The sequence below is a fragment of the Littorina saxatilis genome, linkage group LG8, assembly GCF_037325665.1.
Source record: "Littorina saxatilis isolate snail1 linkage group LG8, US_GU_Lsax_2.0, whole genome shotgun sequence".
NCBI classification, from domain to species: Eukaryota; Metazoa; Mollusca; class Gastropoda; order Littorinimorpha; family Littorinidae; genus Littorina; species Littorina saxatilis.
The window spans coordinates 26865235-26873356 of NC_090252.1; the positions used below are offsets into that span (position 1 = coordinate 26865235).

General features: G+C 43.4%; 1 long non-coding RNA gene across 1 annotated transcript; it reads left to right on the forward strand.

Moving 5' to 3' along the window:
- The first annotated feature begins 2085 nt into the window (after window positions 1–2085).
- Window positions 2086–4494, forward strand: LOC138973179 (uncharacterized). Its single transcript, XR_011457905.1, has 4 exons — window positions 2086–2149; window positions 2850–2989; window positions 3876–3981; window positions 4289–4494. It is a non-coding gene; the product is annotated as an uncharacterized lncRNA (long non-coding RNA).
- The last annotated feature ends 3628 nt before the right edge of the window (window positions 4495–8122 follow it).

Genomic DNA, 8122 nt, shown 5'->3' on the forward strand with positions numbered 1-8122 from the left:
AACTGCCCATTATAAAAAAAACCACCTAGGCAGCTGCTTTTGAGTGCAGATCTTTGTAATGAGATCTTTTATTGCGAAACCAGTTATATGGCTGGAAAGGACATACATTCCTCTACCATTTTCGGCAAACATATTGATTTTACATGAAATAGTGTCTATACAGTGGAACCTACCACACAGAAACCCCCCAAAATCAAAGTCACAAAACCAAGGTTCCCACGTTAAAATTGACTAAAAACTCAGGACAGCTATTACAAAACAAGTTTTGCATGTCATTGGAAAGAACAATCAAATTTGCATCCAAAAAGGCCAGTTTCACGGAACAGAAAATCCGCAGGCATTTAAAGTAATGAAAGCTTCAAATTATGCTTTGATTATATACATAGCCAACACCGGCAGCTCACAGTGCACTGGTTTAAACACGAACACAAATTCCTCAAAACTACTCTTTTACCCATGCTCAAGTAAAACGTGTCAGCAAGTGAGCTTTCACAGGCGTTGGCTGGCATTTGCTGTCCGTGATATGGAAGCGTATATTTCTGAATGATTATTCTCGCGTTGAAATCCTCATAGAGAAAGAATGTTCAGGACATTTGAGGACATGGCGCATCTGTTATTGTTCTTGAAGACTGCCAAAATACTTTTTTGTCGTTGAATCTGCAATGACCTACCGACAAAATTAAAACCTATATTTGGTTTGTCGTATAGCAGCGTTTCCAATGTCTCAAATGCCTCCAGATTTCGTTAGTATTTTACCACGTTTGTTGGCACAAAGCCCCGCAATTTTAAGAGCAATGCGTGGAAGGGTTCAAATTTGATTGTTCTTGCCAATGACATGCAAAACGTGTTCCGTTTAAGCTGTTCTGATTTTTTGACGATTTTAATGTGGGAACCTTGCGTTTGTTCGTTGAAGTTGCCATTTGTGTGTGCAAAAATAATACCGCGTGCATAACCAATCACATAGCTTGACCCGTTGACCTCATTTAGATGATATACACACGTGTGTAGTGAACGATATTGTTATGTCATGGATTGTCTCTGGCACGTTTGTAGGATAAACTGTATTTAAACATTATTACAATGTCTGACCACCACAGGTACATACAGACGACCCGTTACACTTCACCACCACCGTCATCATCGCCGTTCTGCAGTTCATGTCACTGGCTCTCACATTCTTTGTGGATGACCTCCCTTACAAAGCCATTCACACCACAGGAAAGGTAATTTACATACACAGTTCACCCCCACCCCCGCCCCCCTCCCCCCCGCCACATCGTTTTGCCTTTTTGCACCTGAAGTTACCAAGCCATTGTGACATACGACGTAAAGAACAAGAGTACGAAGAAGAACAACAACTACAACAACAGGGGCAAGAGGCAACAAATAAAACCGTAAAATACCTATTTTGAGTCGCCAACAAGACACGAAAGAAGTGCAAGGATAACAAAAGCCACAACAACCAATGCCACTAAGCTACATTTACAACGCCTACAACCACAGCCATGACGTTGCGGTCATGAAAAGGCCCCAACAACAATCACCTTGTCTACAGCAAGGAGCTATTATATACCTGGAGATTTTTCAAACCGTGCCATAAGAAGACCAGTTAGTGCACATGACCATGACTACAGCACAAACCACAACTCTTAGTGCCTGTATTGTATCCAACATACGGAAATCAATTGCCTAATTGTGACATACGGCACAAACAAATACCACCACTAGGACAGCAATTAGTCCGTCGTTGTAACTGTTTCTATGTCTGCAGTAGGTGTATGTTACAAACTAACATTGGTGAACAATGTCATTGTTGTATGGTGATTTCAACGATTTCAAGGTATAAGGTTGCATGAACAAAACTTGTTTTGAGTTGTAGAATTTATAATGTAAGACTGCTAATCCAGAAGAGAGAAGATGAATTGCTCATTCGGAAGTATGAAGAGAATAAAGAGAGGTTAAAGCTTTTTTATTAAACATAAGTTTAAATGAGATACAACACTCTTATTTATTTACCTATCGTTCTATTGATTGATGAATGTTATTTTTTGATCCACTGTAAATGATCAAGCGCAATCTGTGTCCAGGGGGCGTGTCCAGAAACCACGTGCTGCTTCCCCTCCTTCCTCGTCTTCTGGTGGATGACACCGTATGTGTGTGTGTGTGTGTGTGTGTGTGTGTGTGTGTGTGTGTGTGTGTGTGTGTGTGTGTGTGTGTGTGTGTGCGTGAGTGTGTATGTGTGTGTGTGTGTGCGTGTGTGTGTGTGTGTGTGACTTTCTGTGTGTAATACTGTTTGCTACTGTTGACAGGATTATATTGACGGGGTGCAGACGTGTGATACTGTTGACAGGATGATAGTGACGGGGTACAGACGTGTGATACTGTTTACTACTGTTGACAGGATGATAGTGACGGGGTACAGACGTGTGATACTGTTTGCTACTGTTGACAGGATGATAGTGACGGGGTACAGACGTGTGATACTGTTTGCTACTGTTGACAGGATGATAGTGACGGGGTACAGACGTGTAATACTGTTTGCTATTGTTGACAGGATGATATTGACGGGGTGCAGACGTGTGATACTGTTGACAGGATGATAGTGACGGGGTACAGATGTGTGATACTGTTTGCTACTGTTGACAGGATGATAGTGACGGGGTACAGACGCGTGATACTGTTTGCTACTGTTGACAGGATGATAGTGACGGGGTACAGACGTGTGATACTGTTTTGCTACTGTTGACAGGATAATATTGACGGAGTACAGACGTGTGATAATGGTTGCTACTGTTGACAGGATGATTGACGGGGTACAGACGTGTGATACTGTTTGCTACCGTTGACAGGATGATATCGACGGGGTACAGACGCGAGCTGAAGGAGACAGACATGTGGCAGCTGAATCCCAAGGAGCAGAGAGCGACACCGTGGTGCCTGTCTTCAACGCGGCCTGGCAGGCTGAGCTGGATCGCTCTTCTCCTCACAAGTCAATTGCAACTTTCTTTCTCTCACTCACTTTCTCTCTCTCTCTCTCTCTCTCTCTCTCTCTCTCTCTCTCTCTCTCTCTCTCTCTCTCTCTCTCTCTCTCTCCCCCTCACCTAGTCTAGATAATTGCTTTTTCTTCTGCGAGGGAGGCATCAACTAGAAAGAAGAAGACAGGAGTCGGGTCCTGGTTCGACAGCTTCCCGATTTTAACCCGTGTCATCCAAACCCGTTTGTTGAAAGAATGGAAAGAAACCCATGACCTTGTTGTCGTGACAAGGGGAGCTACTGCTCCTCCACTTCACACTACAGACCCAGAGAGAGAGAGAGCAAGGAGGGTAGAGAGGGATAGGGGGTGACTCGATTTTGTATTAAGAAAGAGTACATCAGAGTCATAACGGGGTTGTTTAACCGCTAAGCAACACTAGGGCAAGACTGACACGTATGTGACGTCTGCTGCCACTGTAAAAAAAAAAGTCTGTTTTTGTTCACAGCGTGTAGTGGTTTACCTGAACGGCACAAGTATTAAAAGTGCAATACCTATTTTATTCATGTTTTTATTACTTAGTTAGTGGAAGAATCTTTTGTAATGTATGTTTGATGGTGTATGCTTTTAATTAAGCGTTGCTGACTATGAATGTAGATGTAAATGCTTGTATAACTGTGTTTTAATTTTAAATGTGTCAAGCGCAAAGAGTATAATTGTAAAGTTATGATGTTGCGCTATATAAATGCTCATTTATTATTATTATTATTATTATAATACAATGATGTGACAGTTGAAGAAGAAAGAATGAAAGAAAGAAGAGGAAATGTAAAAGATGAGGGAGGGAGGGGGGGGGGGGAAGAGGACGGTGACTGTGACTGACCCTCGCCGTGTTTGTCATCAGACACCGGGACTGTGAGGACACGCTAAGGGAGGCAACCTAAAGCGACTCCTCGGAAGACACACCTCTTCTCAAAGACAAGGCCCCCTCACAAAAAGAGACGTATTGTGTGAGTTATCTTCAGCCATCTACTCCTTCAACGCTTACACACCTTTTACCAACAAACTGTCATCTATGGTCACAAGACATGAGATTGTAATGAAAGCTGGTGAAACCAACCAAAGAACATTTACGACAGCCTATTTTGTGGTGTTGATAGTATATGGTAGATAGAGACCGATGAGACGAACGATATAAAACGCACTGAATCTAGTTTCTGCTAAAACTAGAGACAGTGCCAGTGCTCATTCCATGAGACGTAACTGAAAAAGACAGGCTTGTTTCGCACAATTTCAACGCTGTTTCCTTGCCCACAGACGGCGGACAGACAAAGCCAGGGCAGCCTACTACGAGTGTTGGGCAGGATGTTCTTGCTGGACCTCCTCGTCTGCTTCATCATCAAGATCATCTCGGACCTCATCTTCTTCCTCAACCCCGTCCTCCTCAAGTAAGCCAGGAGCTTTGTGTGCCCCTTTGTCACTGCATGGCCTCTCTGGCTATGATTGCTTCATTATCCTGCTAGAACTGCAGTCACTTCACATCTGCCGGGCGGGGGCTTGGGGTGGGATGTGAGATCTCCTGACATCCAGTGTCTGTGGCTAGAAATGTGCATAAAGCACTCCAGAGACAGCCATCCTGCAAGGTGTCATCCAGAAACAAACAAACAAACAAACAAGTCGCGTAAGGTGAAATTACTACATTTAGTCAAGCTGTGGAACTCACAGAATGAAACTGAACGCACTGCATTTTTTCACAATGACCGTAGTCCGCCGCTTGTGCATAACGGAGTGAAACTGACGAGCTTGTTCAGCGGGGTAGTGGTTTCGCTGTGCTGCATAGAACGCTTTTTTGTACCTCTCTTCGTTTTAACTTTGTGAGCGTGTTTTTAATCCAAACATATCATATCTATATGTTTTTGGAATCAGGAACCGACAAGAAATAAGATGAATTGTTTTTAAATCGATTTCGGAAATTTAATTTTGATCATAATTTTTATATTTTTAATTTTCAGAGCTTGTTTTTAATCCAAATATAACATATTTATATGTTTTTGGAATCAGAAAATGATGAAGAATAAGATGAAATTGTTTTTGGATCGTTTAATAAACAAATAATTTTAATTACAAGTTTCCGATTTTTAATGACCAAACTCACTCATTAGTTTTTAAGCCACCAAGCTGAAATGCAATACCAAACCCCGGCCTTTGTCGAAGATTGCTTTGCCAAAATTTCAATCAATTTGATTGAAAAATGAGGGTGTGACAGTGCCGCCTCAACTTTTACAAAAAGCCGGATATGACGTCATCAAAGGTATTTATCGAAAAAAAAACCCGTCCGGGGATATCATACCCAGGAACTCTCATGTCAAATTTCATAAAGATCGGTCCAGTAGTTTAGTCTGAATCGCTCTACACACACACACACACACACACACACACACACACACACACACACACACACACACACACACACACACACACACACACCACGACCCTCGTCTCGATTCCCCCTCTATGTTAAAACATTTAGTCAAAACTTGACTAAATGTAAAAACAAACGCCCGTACTGTATGATATTTTTTCAAAAAAGTCTTAATGTTAATCTGTCCGTCGAATTGTCCTATTGTAGACATAATACTCTGTTAAAACATTGTGTTAGAGAACCCAGGAATGTTCTGGTGTCAGCTTAGTAGAATTCCGTAAATTAACAGTTTTAAGTATCAAATCTTTTTTGTGTAGTACTCTCTACACTCTCTCTAGTACTCTCTCTGTTGTGATATGTCGTATAGTGCCTTGTTGACGTCATTAAACAAAGATGACGAGGGCTGGAAGTGGCACAGTTACGTCATATTATGTCTGGGTCTCTTCCTGTCCACGTCGGTCAAGGCCATCTTCTTTGGCCACGCCCTCTTGAGAGCAACTCGCGTCGGCATCAGGATCAAGTCCGTGCCCATCGCTGCCATCTACTCCAAGGTCAGACCATAGCACGTCCACTTGGCGTCCAGAGCACTCAATCAGCTCTTTTGTTGGCGATATAACCTCAATGTTTATGCCTGAACTGGATTGTACAATACAGAATCTATATATATTAGAACTGGTATGTCAAATACAGAACTTTTTGTAAAACGTGCACAATACCATGAAGTGAAGAATGAAACGTGTGTCCAGGTGGTGAGGATGAATAACATGGCGCGCAGCAGAGTGACGGCGGGCGAAATCCTCAACATGATGTCGGTGGACACCCAGCAGATCACGGAGAAGATTGACGCCGTTTTCTTCGGCATCATCACTCCCTTGCAGATCGTGGTGGCCGTCCTGCTGCTGTACCGGCTCATAGGTCAGTGCAACATTCCCCTGTACGGCTGTACCAGGCCACATGTCAGTGCAACATTCCCCTGTACAGCTGTACCAGGCCACATGTCAGTGCAACATTCCCCTGTACAGCTGTACCAGGCCACATATGTCAGTGCAAAATTCCCCTGTACAGCTGTACCAGGCCACATGTCACATGTCAGTGCAACATTCCCCTGTACAGCTTTACCAGGCCACATGTCAGTGCAACATTCCCCTGTACAGCTTTACCAGGCCACATGTCAGTGCAACATTCCCCTGTACAGTTGTACCAGGCCACATGTCAGTGCAACATTCCCCTGTACAGATGTACCAGCTTATAGGTCAGAGCAACACTAACTGAGCTGAAAGCATAGCTGTACCAGGCCGTATAGGTCTGTGTAAAACTCACTTTGATCAGGGTAAAACTGTACCAGCTAATACCGCAATTGTTTAGTCCACCGTTCGCGTGTTCCAACAAAAAGTGAACGTACTGGCAAGCAAACACAAGCAGTACATGCGGCGGACAGGAGCGGGCAAGACGTCGCTCACCCTGTCGCTCTTCCGTCTGATCGAGGCGGCCAGTGGTTCCATTCTCATTGACGGCGTCAACATCGCACACATGGGGCTGCACGACCTGAGGTCCCGTCTGACCATCCTGCCCCAGGTACTGCTGATAGTATGATGGCCCTCGCTACACGGGGATTGGCAAGGGTTGGGACGATTGCAGTAGGCAAGATTAACAGTGTTTTGAGAGATTGACAGCAACTTGGGACCGCATGGAATGGTGTATCTTTCATGTTCATGTTGTTGCCCGGCATTCTGTGTTGTTTCAGGCTAACAAGCACTAGACTTTAGACACATCAGGAAGTTGAGATTATCTACCACACCGTGTGTGTGAAGACAACGCTACTTTCTTTTCAGGAGCCCGTGCTGTTCTCGGGCACGCTGCGGATGAACCTGGACCCGTTCGACGAGTACACGCCCACCTCAAGTATTCCTTTGTGTCTATTCATGCATCCCGATATTACCCTGTGTTTGTGGGCTTGATGTTAAAATAATGTGATATTGTCAGTCATGAAAGTTGTCATATCACAGGAAACATTTCCAGAATAAATGTTTGCACACACATTTGTTGCGGAGATTGTCTCGCTAATCAGAAATGCCAGACAATCTTTAGATGCTTTAGATGCAATACATCATTTTTGTGTTTTAATGTTTTAACATTCTCAGTGTTAAGATTTCTTTTTAAGAATATTGGCAATACAGAGCAAAGTTTGTAGGTCGGCGGTGGTCGTCTATCCGTGACATCAGTCTCCCTTGCTCTGAAGCATAGACCTATATTAGGTCCCTGTCTGAAGGAACCAATCGCTGCACAGGGCTAATGACTTGTGTGCAAATTAACTGGTCACGTTGCTTCTTTAGTTTCGTAAATACATTTGCTGTTTACATTTATTTGAACTTGCGAAATGGAAAGAGCTCGAATATATAGAAATCAGTGTGGCGCTTACATGTTGTACACTCGACAAAGTATCGTTTGACTTCGGGATTGCGTCCCTTGTTCTGAAACCTGTGACTGTCAAGACCTGTGTGGTCAGTGCACAAAAAAGATACTTTTTCAAATTATCATACAGTGACTGGTTGACATGTTGACAACTCTTTATTAAGTAGCTCAAATCAATTAAGGACACAACTGAACGAAAAGTGATGTGCATTAACACGCACAAACCTCTTTGCAGAGCGAGACCAAAGATGCGCTCGGAAAACTAGCGTTTCTGAGGACGAATTTGTCGAGCGGTCGAGCTTTGCCTGTGTTGAAGA